Source organism: Cupressus sempervirens, chromosome 6 (genome assembly GCF_028749045.1).
Source record: "Cupressus sempervirens isolate cs-2001-9-10 chromosome 6, ASM2874904v1, whole genome shotgun sequence".
Taxonomy (NCBI): domain Eukaryota; kingdom Viridiplantae; phylum Streptophyta; class Pinopsida; order Cupressales; family Cupressaceae; genus Cupressus; species Cupressus sempervirens.
Window position 1 is genome coordinate 21,452,188 of NC_143123.1, and position 19,485 is coordinate 21,471,672.

Genomic DNA, 19,485 nt, shown 5'->3' on the forward strand with positions numbered 1-19,485 from the left:
TATTAGAGCCCATAACCTAATTGTTAGGTGCTTTCATTTTGCATTACTTTGTAGAGTTTATTATGAATAACCTTATAAAGTTTAAATGTGATGTTAAGTGTGTTTATTTCAAATGTAAGGTTTAAGGTCAATGTCATGATAGATAGTGTTACATTTATATGTTTTGATGAGATGTCAAAAGATTAAAGAAAGAAAAAGACATTTACTAGGTGTATTTGGAAGTGTCTATATGGAGGATATCATGATGACTTCTCAACTTTTTTTATTTTTAAGTCAACATTAATAACTTAGAAGTTACAACCAATAGTGTGGTATCATGATAAAAGAAAACACTCATCTACAAAAAGCTTAAAAACTATTCTCAATTTGAAAAGAATATTATTTTTATTATTTATAATCATAAAAAGCAGCAAGAAAGAATTGAGTGTTGTGTGACCACCAAATTCATGGAGACATTTTTTTGAAAATTAAGACATAAAAATAAACAAATGTACCATTTAATAAATAAAATAGGTCTACTTGCTTATGAATAAGATGTATTTGAATATCTCTTAAACTTAAATATCTATATAAAAATTAATAATTTACTATTTCTTTTGAAAATATCTATAAAAAAACTACATATTTAATAATTAATATTAATTTCAATTATTTTTTCATTTATATTTAAAATTTTGAAAATTATTTCAAATATTATTTCAAATTTTCCCTATAATTATATTATTAGTTTCACATTTATTATTAAATAAATAAATTTCTCAAACATTAGACATACTTCTACTTTTATAATTTCTTAATAAACAATCCTATATTTTTAAAAATGATTTATTATTTTTTCAATAAATTCAAAATTTTAAAAATATATCATATTATTTTCTGATCAACCAATTACTTCACTTTAAAATTATTTGTTACATATTTTTTTAAATTGCTAATATTTATTGTTTTTCAGTTTTTAAAATTTAACTTATAAAAACTATGTATCATTTTTAATGAAACAATTGTTTTTTGGAAGATAAATATTTAATATCATTTAGTCATCTTTTGCAACTGAAAGGTGAAGAAATAAATTGTGTGATAAGGACCGAGTCGTCCAAATCAATTTAATCCCAACGAAAATTTAGTCGCCCAATAGACTAATTCTGATGTGCCCCGCGGGCGACTGTGGTAGGATATACACGATGAGTATATGTTATTTCCATTCGTGGATATATATATATATACGATGAGTATATTATTATTGAGGGTGATACGACAGCCGCCGTCTACTGTGTTTGAATTTTTAGTTGATTTTGGTAAATATTCGAGGGAAAAGGAAGTATTATTATTCTACACGCCTTGCTATTTTGTTTTTTCAAATGTTCTTTTTGTATTTTCACACCTCATGATTCTTTTTGCAAGCACGAGTCTTCCCACGAGGCAATTTTTAAAACTCTATGTTCAACTAAATATCATTTCTTTTAAGAAATTAATATTTAGCAAACTTAAGATTAATATCTTAACAATGGATTAGTTCATAGATTAAATGTTATGAGATGTCATATCAAACATAAGTAGTAATTTGTTCCATGAGAGTGTATTTTCTTTTGGGATTAGATTATGTATGACAATATGTTTTGAGTTATGAGTATTAGGTGTGAATCACAATGTCGAGCACGTAGCCTAATTATAATAGAAGTTGCATTTTAATTTATGAACAATAGAAAATTAGTTTCATCAGTCTGTTCTATGTTTTTTGGTTATGTTTTTAACTAGTTAACATACATGCCTATATATTTAATGTAATAATATGGTATATTATAAATTATTTTAAATATAAAAATAATCATATTATTATTATTTTTTTTTGGTAGAAAACACTAAAATATGAGTGCTCTAACTTTACGAAAATATGTCCAAAGGTTGGACTACTACCTAAGATAGTTAAATGTTACAATACTAATTGTCAAATTATAGCTTTGGACTCGAACCATAGATACGATCATTGTTTTTGAAATAAAAAGTGACCAAAAACAAAGGGGTCAACCCTTACAACCAAAAAGTTGGTAACCAACACATTACCAATACCAACACATTACCAGCAGAGACCAATAGAGAACCTTAACAGAAAGAACTAAAGTTCCACTAAGCCACAGTAAAACATATGCATGTTACCTGTAGACACCTAAAAACCTTTAGAAAATAAAGTATTTTTATTTTCTGAAAAAGTCCTGATGACATCATCATTTATTAATTAATTAATTAATTTTTATGCCATTAAATCCCTTTATCTTAATTAAAAATATTTAATTAAGGAATCCCTCCCAAAAATGTTTAAATCTTATTTAAACATTATTTCCTTATTTATTAATTATTTAATTAATAAATTGACCAAAAATCCTAAAATAAATAAAAAAATTATTTTTTGCCCAAAACTTGGCCAATTTCCTTATGACCAATAACCTCTTCCAAAATCTTCTAATCCTTCTTTAATTTCGATTAAAGGCTAATCTCATCATTTCCTACCCCTAACCCCAACTCAAAATATTTAATTAAGATTAAATATTAATCCTCATGTTTATTAAAAAAGTTTTAATAAATATCTCCTCAACCCAAACCCTTGAAATAAATAAAACTTTATTTATTTCCTAAAAATCTAATTTATCCTCACCCTAAGAAGTTCTAGACTCTTCTAGAAAGTCTTCATCCTCATCCTAGGAAATTCTAGACTATTCTAGAAAGTCTTTATCCTCATCCAAAGTCTAGACTCTTCTAGAAGATGTCTTTAAACCTAATCCTAATCCCTTCTTAACCTTGTCACATTCCCTAAACATGGGTTAAGACTTACTAACCCAAGCCAAAGTTAACAAATATCTCCTCCTTCACCCACCCTCATTAAATGCCATCCACTTGCCTATCCCTAAGCTAATCCTAAACCTTCCTAATCCATCCTCTAATCATTTGCACAAGCCTAAGCAAGCTTAGAACCTTCCTAATCAAGTCCAAGTCGAATTTGCTCTCATCACCCTCAAAATATCTCAACCATAAAACTTTATGAAGTCCACTAGGTCATAAATGACTCTTACAAGCCCTTTTATTGCTCTTACAAGTCATTATGAGGGTCTTTATGAAGATTTTATCTCTTGAGCCTCCTTTGTTGACTCATCCTTGCCCTTTCCTCCATCCTCTCACCATGTGACATGTGTCACTCCTTGATTGGCTATAAGGAAGCACAATCCATGTGCTCTCCTCTCATGCAATCTGAGCCTTCCATAAGCTTTTTCCCATCCTTGCATCTTAGCCCTCAATCCCTCAAGCCTCTTGCCTATAAATTGGATCCTTCCCCTTTACAAAATAACACAATCCATGAAGTAAAGTTATAATGCTATTTTGAGAGCCAAATCCATACTAAAGCCATCTATCCACACCAAAAATCCACAATCATCCATTGAAGCCTTTGGAAGCGTATTGAGCATACATCCTATCCATTTAGATAAAGCTACTCAACAAGAGAGCTTCTTATTGAGAGAGTCCATTAATGGCTCATATTCTCAATTAAGAGCTCATCTTAGTCTATCTTGAAGTTTATGAATTTTTTTTAGTTTGTAGAAGCTTTATTTAAATTTGGTTTCTATTAGCATACTAACATTTTCTCATATACATTTTGGCACGCCCGGTGGGACCCCGCATGGGTCATCTTCATTAGCTTTTTTAGTCAAGTTTTGTATGTCATTTGCTGATTTTGGCTAATTTTTCTTGTTTTTTTGATTGGTAGGATTGTATAAATTGGTTTTGTAGGTCCACATGAGCATGAAGAAGACAAAGGAACTCATAATCTATCTCATAGTGTTTGCAGATTTTTCAAGCTTATAGGTGGACAAAGAACTTGAAATTCTTCTTCTTCTTCTTGTCTATATTCTTCTTATTCCATCTACTTCTTCTTCTTCTTCTTGTGGGAGATCTTGGCCATTTTTTTTTAAGAAAGCAAAATCATACACACTTCTTTTTAGTGCTTAAAATGAACCCCCAAATCATACTTAAATCCATTGAAAAATTAAAAATTTGCAAAAAAGAAAAAATCTTTTAACAAGTGAAACTAAACCAATCTAATCATTTGCATCCTTGCAACATCAAGGTTTTAGATACATTCATGCAAAATTAGGAACACTTCATTTTTGGGAATTTAAAAAGAACTTCAAGTTTCCATTTCAAAAGGTTCAAAATCAATAAAGTTCTTTTAAAAAATCTCATAAAAACTAAGAGTCCTAAATGGTTGCCAAAAATTGTCCTAAAAGCTTTGTTATTTGTTCCAAACAAATGTCTTATTGCAAAATCTTGAATGTTTCTTAGGATTTTCATGCATCAAAACAATCTAGGAATATCATTTTTGGGCTTAAAATATGCAAACTAGAACACAAAATCTTGAATGAAAACCAAAGTCCAAAGAGTCATTTTCACTTTTGAGTCCAAAACAATCTTGAATGATCTAAGGTTAAAGCAAAGCACTTCAAAGTTCTTAAAACAACACACAAAATCTCAATCTTGAATGCTCAAAGGAAAAAACTTGAATGTTTAATCACTTGTCTTTGAATGCATGTTGCTAAAATCACTCTTGAGTGTCATGGATTAAAATCAAGTTTTTTTTTTTTTTTTTATGAATGCATGATTAAAACAAACTCACACTCAATCTTGAATGCCTAACAATCAATGAACATCGCATGGTCTTGACGCATTTTCAATGGCGCTCGCATTTCTTATGTTGACGATCTCTCAAATTCTATTATGCTGACGACGCTATCAAGTTGGAATGAACTTTGTATGCCATAATCACAAGTGTCTTCAATCATAGCTTACAAAATCTAAATCATCAATTGGAAAAGAACTCTGCTTTTTAGCCCAAGGTCATCTGAATCTTCTCTCCCCTTGTCGCCTTTGCAGGCCATCTTGGGTGCATAAGACTAGGATCCAAAACCTTGTTTTTAGTTTTAGGAGGCCTGCTTGGGGATTTCATCACCCCTTGGGACGACCTCAACTCCAGCGTTCCGGTGGAGTATAAAGATCGGGAGGTGAATCCAAAGACACCTCTCTTGGGATCAAAATTTTGTCACTCGGGCTAAGCCTCAAGGAACTTTATACCCTTGAGAAGTGAAAGAGGAGAAGTGGGTTACCGTTCCTCTCGGCTGTGTGACATCTTTTTGGTTTCATCTATGGATTTGGGCCTCACGTACCTTGCGTATATCGAGGACTCCCTAGCTAAACCAAATTTCATCCTTGTAGAAAGCTTCCTAGGATGTTGGTGTGTTTGACGTGCTTGTTCAAAACTTTTGTCTGCTTGTTTGTTCATAGCTTTTGAATGAATGTTTGCCAATTTTGGTCGAAATCCCAGAAAAGTAGAAATCTCCTAGCTCAAGGCATACTTAGCATAGTCACTGCCTTATCAAAAAATCATCCAAGCTCCCCCGCTGCAACTGAATCTATCTAGTTCTTTGCCTTAGAACAATCCCAAATCCAAAGTCCATCCAAATCATCCCCCCAGCCAGCTAGCAACTCAATCCAAAATCACACCCAAGCCTTTAGAGAGTTGTTGTCATTCTGCTAGAATTTGTTATCCAATCAATCCGACCAATCCACCAGCTTCACCACGGTTATCCTTTTGACAGAGCTTTGTCTAAGGTAATCTAGCTTTGTCACCTGTTATCCCTCATCACCTTGAGCTAAAGGTTGGGATCGACAAGTGATCAATCTCGTGTCATGCCCATAGGATCATTAGTCTATCCTCAAGTTGACACAACCACCACCAAATCCAGCACATAGGAAAGCAAAACTCTCACTTTTTGATAGCATACCCTTGAAGTCTTCCACCCACAAGAAAGCCAAAAATCTCCAACCAATCTTCCTTAGGTATTTCATACAGCTTCGACTCTCCCTAGGAAATCTTTCATCAGCCAATCCAAAATTTATGCTTAATCCAAATCCAACCATGAGCTTTCGTGTTCATCCATATGCAAGACCCCATCCCCATCAAACTCATCATCAAAGCATGAAGTACCAATCCTATCATGATGTGTTTGGTCGCATTGTCCTTGCTCCTGCCACCTCCTATTCCAATGATGATGAAAATCTTGTTGACTATGACGGGTATATTGAAAGCCTTAGAAACATTCCCCCAAGAATCCCCCAAAATCCAAGAGTTATTCCAAACTATTTAGTCATGCCATCTGATATTCCAGCTTCCCCTCCATCACCCCATCAACCAAGCTTCCAATCTTCCACCCCCATCACACTAGCTATTCCTGTCAATCCACCTCCACCTTCGACACACGAGTCTCCAAGGAATCTCCTAGAGGAAATACAAGAAAAGTTGCCTCCAACAGTCGATAAGCCATGTCATCTAATCCAACCATGTGAAGTAGTTAGTGATGAAGCTTCCCCATCAATAATATCACCTCCATCTCCCATAGCTATCATCCCCATACCATCCATCAAATTGCTTAAAATCCTTCCACTTCCCACAAGTATCAAAATCCCACCACCTATCAAATCCCTCCAAATCCTATCCACATCGCCTCCAAGCATTTCCCAAATCTCTCGTAATGACCCTTATGCATCCATCTTCTACTCACCCATCTCCACTACTGAATCTCCCATCTATCCATCCGCTGCCTTTGAAGAATCCATCCCTTCACCTCCTATCGCACCATCCACTCCAAACCAATCCTATCAAGATCCTGGCCAAATGCATGTTGACATCCCCCAAAGCATAAATGAAGATATCATCGTACCATGTCTTCCATCCGTAGTGCAGTCACCATCTCCTCCATCTCCAAAACCTCAAGCCATATCTCCTCCACTACAAGATATCTTGTCATCCCACCAGCTACATCAAGATCCTATCCTTCCATCTCCCCCACTCCATGCTTCCATCTTACCACCTATCCAAGCTATTCCACCATCTATAATCTACCCTCTTGGTTCACTTACATTCATCCACGGTGGCCCTCTCTCAGCAGAAGAATTAAGAACAGTATCTCCCCATTGCAATACACCTAATAAATCACTTCTACCATTTTCTGCAAGAAAAAAGTTTCCTCAGCTTGTTCAAATGCTCAATCGATGGCATTATCAAGGTCAAGGTTTAGGACCACAAGAGCAAGGAATCAGAGAGCCTATTATTGCACAAAAAAATCTAGGATTTCATGGTCTTGGATATGTATCCAAAGGCTCACCATCTAAAGGTGTTGGTACACCACACCCCCAAACCAAGCCTATCTCCAAGCCCACCATGCCGGCCTCCCATCACTCCTTCAAGAAATCTTATGTCATCGCCCCTCCACCATCTTTGCAACCCAAAACAACCTACCATATCCCCCCTTCATCCACGAAATCCATTTTGGGTCCCTATGTCCCAAAATCTACCATCCTCAATCCTCCTATTAGCCATCATAAAAATCCTATTCCATCCATTCCTATGCAAGATCAACAAAGGCACATATCAGGGCACATCATCCATCATCATCCCCCTACATGCTCTTTCATATCCTCTCCATCTCACAAAGCTTCTCCTAACCATCTTCCCAAAGCTTACCACAGCAATGTGAATGCCAACTTCAAAATGCATAAAGCTAAAAATCCACATCCTAGGCAATCATATGTCTATTCTAAAAGACATACTCCAAAAAGGAAAAATCCAATCGAAGAATGCAAAACAATGCAAAAGCCTATGAAAAGAAAATCCAAAACCATGTGGATCCCCAAGAAAAAAGTTGAAACCCAATGCATAATGGCATCCACCATTGCTAATCCCCCATCTAGTGACTCATGTCCCCCATCTCCTAACTCCATCTTGGGTGCCTATATCCCCAAGCACACTTCCACAAATCCTCCGTCATGCCCACATCTACCATATATCCCCCATATGCTCTTTTCACACCTGTCCCAATATGTGCCAATGTTGCTCTTGCAAGCATCCCCATCTCATGCTCCTTTCCAACCTTTTCATCCCTCCATCTCCTACCATCAATCCCATCTAATCCAATCTATTGCATAAATCACACATCCAGTGTACCAACAGCTAGCAACAAAATTGAACATTCCAACAGCCAGTGAAAAATCCCAAAATAGCCAAAATAGCTGAAGAAAGGAAAAATCATTCCAGCTAAGTCCAAAGTCAAAAAGTCAAAAAAGAAAAGAAAAATAAAGCGTCCACTGGTGAAAACTTGGCAATTCAAGCGCCTTGGACAAGTACCATGATGAAAACTTGGCAAACAAGCATCATGCGTAATCCCACCATCCCCAGCTTAGCCTATCACCCTCATGCTTTTGGTCATATCTTGACATCCAACTCCATCTTTCAATCTATCCACCTATCCTCCACCCTCCATCTTCCATCTCACACCATCCACTAATCTTATGCAGCTTCAGCCAATCATCCCAGCTATCATCCATCTCCCTAGCCCCTTCAGCTTTTTCCATCCTAGCTTCAATCCTATCACATCCATCATAAGACCTCCTTCTGCATGTTATCTTCTGATTGGGGGCACTATATTCCTTGGAGATCTTGTCTTGTCCATCCTCCCTTGTTATTGGTATCTAGCTCTAGGCTATCCTCATGCAAACCCAATGTCATCTCTTTATATCCATCATAATCCTAGCTATCTACCATCCTATCCAGCCATCTCATCCTGCTCCTCTAGCTATCCTTGGTCACAAAATCTCTCATCATCATTGGATGCATCTTGCCAAATCCATATCTTTTGCTATCACCCCACCCTTAGCTTCTGCCTCTTGCACCAAATTGAGCCATCCCGCTATCCTCTCATCCTGGGCTTTTTTATCCATCTGTATCATACCTATCATTGGTCTATTAGCTTGTACCATATCTTGATTAGCTCGCTTGTATATATCTTGGTCAGTCAGCTTGTACATCCTCTTTAGCTTAGTACCATTGTATCTATCCAGTGTTCGTGTCAGTTTCTCCTTGATCAGCATCTTGCACCCATCGCACATCTTGGTTAGCTATTCCAATGCATCCTTTAGCTAGATTTCCTATCACCAAAGTGTTATCTTTCTTAGTTCAGCTTGCTAGATGCATCACTCATCCAAATCCACCAGCTTCGGTGCTCTCCAATAGGTCCTTGCAGGATATAGCTTTCCTCATGTCTGATCTTGGTCCGTTAGTGCCTTGTCCTACCCATCTCGTTGGCAAACGACTCTCTTTTGGATTTTCACTTTCTTTTGATTTGGGATCTTCCCTTTTGGGTCTTGAAGTATCTTTTCCAAGCAATCTCCTTGTTCCCTCCTCAAGGTTGCCACGATCTTCCATATCATGGTATGCTGCGAATGGGGCAATTAGAGCGTAAGGTCTTGATCAGGTCTTTCGTTTGTTTTTCTTTTCTGCTTGTGGGTTCTCCAGTGTCGTTTCCACGCTGCTTCCTCTAGGATTCATGTGTGATGCTGGGGCAATCCTTGTGTGTTTGTTTTGAGTTAGTTTGTGAGTCCTTTGGACGGTTGGTGAACAGGCCTTGATGTTCTTGGTAACCTTGGCAATTAACCAATAGTCCTATAGCAAATCTAGTGCTCAACTACATGGTGGTACTTCTCTTTGAAGTATCCCCCCGCTCAAAAAGCTTCAATGGGTTTCCTTCATCTCCATTATCCCCCATCCATATCCAGCATCCGTCTCTCCTACCCCAGCTGATGCATCAATATCTCTTTGAATCACTCATCACTCTTAGCTTTAGGGATCCACAATCCTAGTCTTAGGGATCCACCAATCCAAATCAACCCACCAAGCCTCATCTTTCGAGATCCACAATCCTAGTCCTAGGGATCTCCGAAACCCATCTTCCGCCAATCTAACTCTTTGAAATCCTGTTGCATCAGCTTTATAATCCCCTCATCCATCTCCCTATCCTAGATTCCTTTCTATAGCACTCTGCTCCTTCATCCTCCACCTTCCCTAAGGTCTTAAGCTTGCTTCCTCTTGTGCATCTGATTCTCCTTTATCATTCTCCCATAGTGAGAGTTTGAGCTAATTTAGCCCCTTCTCTTTTCCAATCTGAGTTTCCTTGCTCATCCGAGATTCTTGTACATTTCAAGAAGTCATCGAGCCTCACTTTCTCTCCCCGCTGCCTTCTTGAGGGGGCATCTCACAGTCCATTCTCTCCTCTTCTGCTCTAGCCTTGGGCATCTTATTTTCTTATCTTTGATGCCATGCCACTTGCGGCATCACATCAAAGAGGGGCAAAATGTAGACACCTAAAAACCTTTAGAAAATAAAGTATTTTTATTTTCTGAAAAAGTCCTGATGACATCATCATTTATTAATTAATTAATTAATTTTTATGCCATTAAATCCCTTTATCTTAATTAAAAATATTTAATTAAGGAATCCCTCCCAAAAATGTTTAAATCTTATTTAAACATTATTTCCTTATTTATTAATTATTTAATTAATAAATTGACCAAAAATCCTAAAATAAATAAAAAAATTATTTTTTGCCCAAAACTTGGCCAATTTCCTTATGACCAATAACCTCTTCCAAAATCTTCTAATCCTTCTTTAATTTCGATTAAAGGCTAATCTCATCATTTCCTACCCCTAACCCCAACTCAAAATATTTAATTAAGATTAAATATTAATCCTCATGTTTATTAAAAAAGTTTTAATAAATATCTCCTCAACCCAAACCCTTGAAATAAATAAAACTTTATTTATTTCCTAAAAATCTAATTTATCCTCACCCTAAGAAGTTCTAGACTCTTCTAGAAAGTCTTCATCCTCATCCTAGGAAATTCTAGACTATTCTAGAAAGTCTTTATCCTCATCCAAAGTCTAGACTCTTCTAGAAGATGTCTTTAAACCTAATCCTAATCCCTTCTTAACCTTGTCACATTCCCTAAACATGGGTTAAGACTTACTAACCCAAGCCAAAGTTAACAAATATCTCCTCCTTCACCCACCCTCATTAAATGCCATCCACTTGCCTATCCCTAAGCTAATCCTAAACCTTCCTAATCCATCCTCTAATCATTTGCACAAGCCTAAGCAAGCTTAGAACCTTCCTAATCAAGTCCAAGTCGAATTTGCTCTCATCACCCTCAAAATATCTCAACCATAAAACTTTATGAAGTCCACTAGGTCATAAATGACTCTTACAAGCCCTTTTATTGCTCTTACAAGTCATTATGAGGGTCTTTATGAAGATTTTATCTCTTGAGCCTCCTTTGTTGACTCATCCTTGCCCTTTCCTCCATCCTCTCACCATGTGACATGTGTCACTCCTTGATTGGCTATAAGGAAGCACAATCCATGTGCTCTCCTCTCATGCAATCTGAGCCTTCCATAAGCTTTTTCCCATCCTTGCATCTTAGCCCTCAATCCCTCAAGCCTCTTGCCTATAAATTGGATCCTTCCCCTTTACAAAATAACACAATCCATGAAGTAAAGTTATAATGCTATTTTGAGAGCCAAATCCATACTAAAGCCATCTATCCACACCAAAAATCCACAATCATCCATTGAAGCCTTTGGAAGCGTATTGAGCATACATCCTATCCATTTAGATAAAGCTACTCAACAAGAGAGCTTCTTATTGAGAGAGTCCATTAATGGCTCATATTCTCAATTAAGAGCTCATCTTAGTCTATCTTGAAGTTTATGAATTTTTTTTAGTTTGTAGAAGCTTTATTTAAATTTGGTTTCTATTAGCATACTAACATTTTCTCATATACATTTTGGCACGCCCGGTGGGACCCCGCATGGGTCATCTTCATTAGCTTTTTTAGTCAAGTTTTGTATGTCATTTGCTGATTTTGGCTAATTTTTCTTGTTTTTTTGATTGGTAGGATTGTATAAATTGGTTTTGTAGGTCCACATGAGCATGAAGAAGACAAAGGAACTCATAATCTATCTCATAGTGTTTGCAGATTTTTCAAGCTTATAGGTGGACAAAGAACTTGAAATTCTTCTTCTTCTTCTTGTCTATATTCTTCTTATTCCATCTACTTCTTCTTCTTCTTCTTGTGGGAGATCTTGGCCATTTTTTTTTAAGAAAGCAAAATCATACACACTTCTTTTTAGTGCTTAAAATGAACCCCCAAATCATACTTAAATCCATTGAAAAATTAAAAATTTGCAAAAAAGAAAAAATCTTTTAACAAGTGAAACTAAACCAATCTAATCATTTGCATCCTTGCAACATCAAGGTTTTAGATACATTCATGCAAAATTAGGAACACTTCATTTTTGGGAATTTAAAAAGAACTTCAAGTTTCCATTTCAAAAGGTTCAAAATCAATAAAGTTCTTTTAAAAAATCTCATAAAAACTAAGAGTCCTAAATGGTTGCCAAAAATTGTCCTAAAAGCTTTGTTATTTGTTCCAAACAAATGTCTTATTGCAAAATCTTGAATGTTTCTTAGGATTTTCATGCATCAAAACAATCTAGGAATATCATTTTTGGGCTTAAAATATGCAAACTAGAACACAAAATCTTGAATGAAAACCAAAGTCCAAAGAGTCATTTTCACTTTTGAGTCCAAAACAATCTTGAATGATCTAAGGTTAAAGCAAAGCACTTCAAAGTTCTTAAAACAACACACAAAATCTCAATCTTGAATGCTCAAAGGAAAAAACTTGAATGTTTAATCACTTGTCTTTGAATGCATGTTGCTAAAATCACTCTTGAGTGCCATGGATTAAAATCAAGTTTTTTTTTTTTTTTTATGAATGCATGATTAAAACAAACTCACACTCAATCTTGAATGCCTAACAATCAATGAACATCGCATGGTCTTGACGCATTTTCAATGGCGCTCGCATTTCTTATGTTGACGATCTCTCAAATTCTATTATGCTGACGACGCTATCAAGTTGGAATGAACTTTGTATGCCATAATCACAAGTGTCTTCAATCATAGCTTACAAAATCTAAATCATCAATTGGAAAAGAACTCTGCTTTTTAGCCCAAGGTCATCTGAATCTTCTCTCCCCTTGTCGCCTTTGCAGGCCATCTTGGGTGCATAAGACTAGGATCCAAAACCTTGTTTTTAGTTTTAGGAGGCCTGCTTGGGGATTTCATCACCCCTTGGGACGACCTCAACTCCAGCGTTCCGGTGGAGTATAAAGATCGGGAGGTGAATCCAAAGACACCTCTCTTGGGATCAAAATTTTGTCACTCGGGCTAAGCCTCAAGGAACTTTATACCCTTGAGAAGTGAAAGAGGAGAAGTGGGTTACCGTTCCTCTCGGCTGTGTGACATCTTTTTGGTTTCATCTATGGATTTGGGCCTCACGTACCTTGCGTATATCGAGGACTCCCTAGCTAAACCAAATTTCATCCTTGTAGAAAGCTTCCTAGGATGTTGGTGTGTTTGACGTGCTTGTTCAAAACTTTTGTCTGCTTGTTTGTTCATAACTTTTGAATGAATGTTTGCCAATTTTGGTCGAAATCCCAGAAAAGTAGAAATCTCCTAGCTCAAGGCATACTTAGCATAGTCACTGCCTTATCAAAAAATCATCCAAGCTCCCCCGCTGCAACTGAATCTATCTAGTTCTTTGCCTTAGAACAATCCCAAATCCAAAGTCCATCCAAATCATCCCCCCAGCCAGCTAGCAACTCAATCCAAAATCACACCCAAGCCTTTAGAGAGTTGTTGTCATTCTGCTAGAATTTGTTATCCAATCAATCCGACCAATCCACCAGCTTCACCACGGTTATCCTTTTGACAGAGCTTTGTCTAAGGTAATCTAGCTTTGTCACCTGTTATCCCTCATCACCTTGAGCTAAAGGTTGGGATCGACAAGTGATCAATCTCGTGTCATGCCCATAGGATCATTAGTCTATCCTCAAGTTGACACAACCACCACCAAATCCAGCACATAGGAAAGCAAAACTCTCACTTTTTGATAGCATACCCTTGAAGTCTTCCACCCACAAGAAAGCCAAAAATCTCCAACCAATCTTCCTTAGGTATTTCATACAGCTTCGACTCTCCCTAGGAAATCTTTCATCAGCCAATCCAAAATTTATGCTTAATCCAAATCCAACCATGAGCTTTCGTGTTCATCCATATGCAAGACCCCATCCCCATCAAACTCATCATCAAAGCATGAAGTACCAATCCTATCATGATGTGTTTGGTCGCATTGTCCTTGCTCCTGCCACCTCCTATTCCAATGATGATGAAAATCTTGTTGACTATGACGGGTATATTGAAAGCCTTAGAAACATTCCCCCAAGAATCCCCCAAAATCCAAGAGTTATTCCAAACTATTTAGTCATGCCATCTGATATTCCAGCTTCCCCTCCATCACCCCATCAACCAAGCTTCCAATCTTCCACCCCCATCACACTAGCTATTCCTGTCAATCCACCTCCACCTTCGACACACGAGTCTCCAAGGAATCTCCTAGAGGAAATACAAGAAAAGTTGCCTCCAACAGTCGATAAGCCATGTCATCTAATCCAACCATGTGAAGTAGTTAGTGATGAAGCTTCCCCATCAATAATATCACCTCCATCTCCCATAGCTATCATCCCCATACCATCCATCAAATTGCTTAAAATCCTTCCACTTCCCACAAGTATCAAAATCCCACCACCTATCAAATCCCTCCAAATCCTATCCACATCGCCTCCAAGCATTTCCCAAATCTCTCGTAATGACCCTTATGCATCCATCTTCTACTCACCCATCTCCACTACTGAATCTCCCATCTATCCATCCGCTGCCTTTGAAGAATCCATCCCTTCACCTCCTATCGCACCATCCACTCCAAACCAATCCTATCAAGATCCTGGCCAAATGCATGTTGACATCCCCCAAAGCATAAATGAAGATATCATCGTACCATGTCTTCCATCCGTAGTGCAGTCACCATCTCCTCCATCTCCAAAACCTCAAGCCATATCTCCTCCACTACAAGATATCTTGTCATCCCACCAGCTACATCAAGATCCTATCCTTCCATCTCCCCCACTCCATGCTTCCATCTTACCACCTATCCAAGCTATTCCACCATCTATAATCTACCCTCTTGGTTCACTTACATTCATCCACGGTGGCCCTCTCTCAGCAGAAGAATTAAGAACAGTATCTCCCCATTGCAATACACCTAATAAATCACTTCTACCATTTTCTGCAAGAAAAAAGTTTCCTCAGCTTGTTCAAATGCTCAATCGATGGCATTATCAAGGTCAAGGTTTAGGACCACAAGAGCAAGGAATCAGAGAGCCTATTATTGCACAAAAAAATCTAGGATTTCATGGTCTTGGATATGTATCCAAAGGCTCACCATCTAAAGGTGTTGGTACACCACACCCCCAAACCAAGCCTATCTCCAAGCCCACCATGCCGGCCTCCCATCACTCCTTCAAGAAATCTTATGTCATCGCCCCTCCACCATCTTTGCAACCCAAAACAACCTACCATATCCCCCCTTCATCCACGAAATCCATTTTGGGTCCCTATGTCCCAAAATCTACCATCCTCCATCCTCCTATTAGCCATCATAAAAATCCTATTCCATCCATTCCTATGCAAGATCAACAAAGGCACATATCAGGGCACATCATCCATTTTCATGAGCTCCAGCCTATTCAAGTCCCCTCCAATATCTATCCTACCAATTTCCTGTTCCCCCACTTTAGTAATGCGCATCTGAACCTCCTTGTCTGCGAAAACACTTCACCTACAATTGACCTTGAGTCTTTCAACAATATGTAGAGAGGTTTTACAATCCCATGCTTGATACACTTCAAAATCCCAATTAAATTCATTATGGGATTCGTGATTGTATGGTATCATAATTTTAGCACCCCGAAAATCTTTGACAATATGATAAATGATATCATTTGTACTTTTAAATGGGGATAAATTTGAATTCCACGATGTGTTACCATGATGATGAAGTGACATTCCTCTTAATTTGCATTCACTCATATTTCTGTTAGTATGGCCACGTCTCCTCATTTCCTTAAAACCTTTCTTAATTTTAGCACACTTCGACTTGCACACGCTAAATTTAGCTCCAATATTAAATATTAGAGACATTATTACATAATACTCCGTCTACTTTCCTTGGTTATCAAGGATTTAATGTCTTCGTTAAGATTCTCCATATTCCTCCATCACATGAGTGCCATAGATTTAAACCCTGTGGTAGCCGCCGCATCAGCCACCAAATTTCCTTCCTTGTAGATGTGCTACAGGTGGACTCTTTTATTTCCATCTAAAATATGCCTGATATCCATACTTATAGTCCTGATATTCCATCCTGGTTGGGACACCCCATTAGCCAAGTCAATGATTAATTTGGAGTCCCCTTCTATTGTTATTTCCTTAATTTGCATTTCACAAATCAGTTGCAGCCCCCAAAACAAAGCCATTGCCTCAGCTAAATTATTACTTCCATTTCCCACCTTGCCAATATAGAATAACAATGCATCACCCTTCCTATCTTGCAACACTCCACCCGTTGCTCCAACACCTCCTCTAGCAACACCATCAAAATTTAGTTTAAAATGTGTAAGGGTAGGTGGTTTCCATCTCGTTTGTTGTTTCCTTAATATTTTTGAGTTGTCAAAGAGGAAAAAATCCTTATTACAACCCCATTTTTCTGCATTTCTCAATTCCACATCTATAAAGTCCATTTGGCTCATAAAATCATTTAGATCTTGCAAGCTTCCTAGGCAATCCCTGTTCCCACCCAACTTCTCTAAGTGGTACAAGGGAGTATTACAGTCACCCATACACATCAATTACTTATCCTTCATATTTACTGTAACCCTAGCTAATTTATCATATGTTTCCTTCCTCCCTAGCTTGTTATTAGAGGCATAAATCTTAATCAGTCCCCAACTGTGAATACTAGATTGGAAATCAGTTATTATGGAAAATCTATCTTCCCAAACCTCAACTCCCATCATAGAGTTCGGGTTCCACATAGTAGCAACACCCCTCGAGGTTCCATCAGCCTCCATATGCATGTAAGCAACACCAGGCCAAACGTGACAAACCATTTTATCAAAATTGGTACTAGACATTTAATTTCTTGTATTAGAACATAGTCAACTTTTTCCTGAAAAATACATTGTTTCAAAGCATATTGCTTCTGGGGGTTATTCGACCCCCTTAAATTCCAATAGAGGAAATTCATTTCTTACCTCTAGTAATAATCTCCAGTGTAAGTTGCTTACCACTGGCCACATCCCTTGCTACTTGTTTTGTCCTAGTTGCTCTGCTAGACGGCCTTCCAATAGTCCCGCAAGCACCCACATTTGGCTTTTTACCCCCCTCCTTTTCTTTTTTCTGGACCTCCCATTCCTCATTTTCCTCTTCCTGTGGTGAGGTAGAGCTATGTTCCTTATCCACCTTATCAATGCTTGCCATGACTTTAGCTGCAATCTCTGTTGGGGACACCTTAACCATTTTTAAGGGGGTACAAACTTTTACTTGAGTATCACATTCTGTGGCCATAAGACCCTGCAGGCTATTACCTCCCTAATTTGCTGGTGAGCCAGGAATAGGGTGGCAAACCTCTATTTTACCTTCCTCCAACAACTCACCTTCCTTAAGTCCCCCCATGGGTGAACTCAATAGTTCCTCTAGTTCCCTTTTAAAGGGATATTCCCCCAATTTCTTCTTGTCCTTCAAGGATTCCCCTTCCCCAGTAGCATTATGCTCTATGACTAGGGTGGAAAGCACGGGGCTAACCTCCCTTGTTTGTGTTACAACATTCTCCACCTCTTGGCTTGGGGCCTCCGAAGGTTCCCCTATAGTTTCCATAACAATCCCTAGTGTACTCTCCTTCTATTTGTCCTTTTGCATTTGAGCCTTGTAGTCCACAATAAGGTGTCCAAACTAGCCACATTTCTGGTAGAACAAGCTCACATTCTCATATTCAATGGGCTGGACTTTCTCTCCCCATTTGGTCTTAAGTGTAACCACAGTTGGGAGTGCACGATTCAAGGCAACATTCACACAGAACCTTGCATAAGCCATACGTGAATTTTGCATAGTTACCTTATCCACTGTGACAAATTGAACAAAAGAATTCCCCACCCATCTTAGGATCATTTCATCCCAAAATTCAAGGGGCAGTCTAGGTAATCTAACCTAGATTGGGGCCAATTTACTTAGCTCAGCACTAGCATCAAAACCTGGATGCCACTTTGTCAAAGCAAGACAATGCTTCCCATAATACCAAGTACCTAAGAGAATAAGATTGGTATCTTCCTCCGAAGTAAATTTGAAACAAAAGAGGCCACTAGGCATAGAAAAAACCTCCACACTACCTCTAACTTTCCATTTCTGACTCATCCATTTTCAAACCATCTCGATTGTTGGTTTGAAAGCAACGAATCTGCCAACAACACAAAGTTTGAGACCAGAAGTCACACTGTCCATCAAATTATCAGAAAGGGAGATCACTGGACCATCTAAACCATAGGCAATCTTGGGATCCTTTGAATGGGCCTTAGTCCCCTCCAAATGGGCATTAGTTCCTGAGGATCCCACAAGCACATTTTTCCAACTTGTCAGGGACCTATTAGCCATCATCTGATCACCCTCTAGAGGACCACCAATAGGGCCACCATTGCCCAAGATAACAGTGTTGAAAGAAGACATCCCAAGATCCCCCATTGACCTACAACCATCCCTCGTGTCCTCCAAGTCCCTACATAATGCAAGCACCATTTACAGATTTAGGCAAGGAGATGAATCTAGGGGCTTAGGGCCCGCCATAGATTTAGAATTCAAATTCAAAGTTGAGCGACAAGTTGCAGAGCAGAATGTTCTCACTTGTGCATCCTATGTTAGATACGATCATTATTACTACGGCAACTTCAGACCTTTTTTTACAACCCTGACTCAGTCCTCCTAAGAAACTCAAAGAGTTCCCTATCTTTGACTCCATTGAATCTTTGTTACAGGAGGAAGATGTATGAGGTTGAGATGTGCATTACATGCCACCTATAGTGTTTCATACTCCACATACACTTTATCATCTTGATTGATTGGCCCCTTAAGATACTCACCTCTTCCTTACGTGACCTCACTTCTTCTGCAAGCTTGACACAACCTTGATAGGCTTTGATAGTTGATTGGGTACTGTCAATCTCCTACCCATCTAAATCCTCTTCTTGAAAGCTATTTGAAATGTGGGTAACTGAGTCCTTTTCCTAATTAGAGTCAAAGCGCTACAATACCCCACATGCCTTCCCTCTCCAGGTTTATTTAAAAACCCATGTCGATCCACACCCACCTTCTTACCCTTGATTGTAATTCTAGGAATTTTCTCATCTTGTAACCCCTTGTAAATCTCTAAATGGTCACCATTTTGCATGTGTGCTTTACCTAGGCTCCTCCTTTAAAAATAAATAAATAAATCTATATTTGCTTTTGATAAAAGGGCCATCGGTTGCTTCCATTCTCATCTTCTCTTTTCTTCCCAAGCTATCATTTTCCCTCTTGTAGCATCAATCAATTGACTCCGCCCACT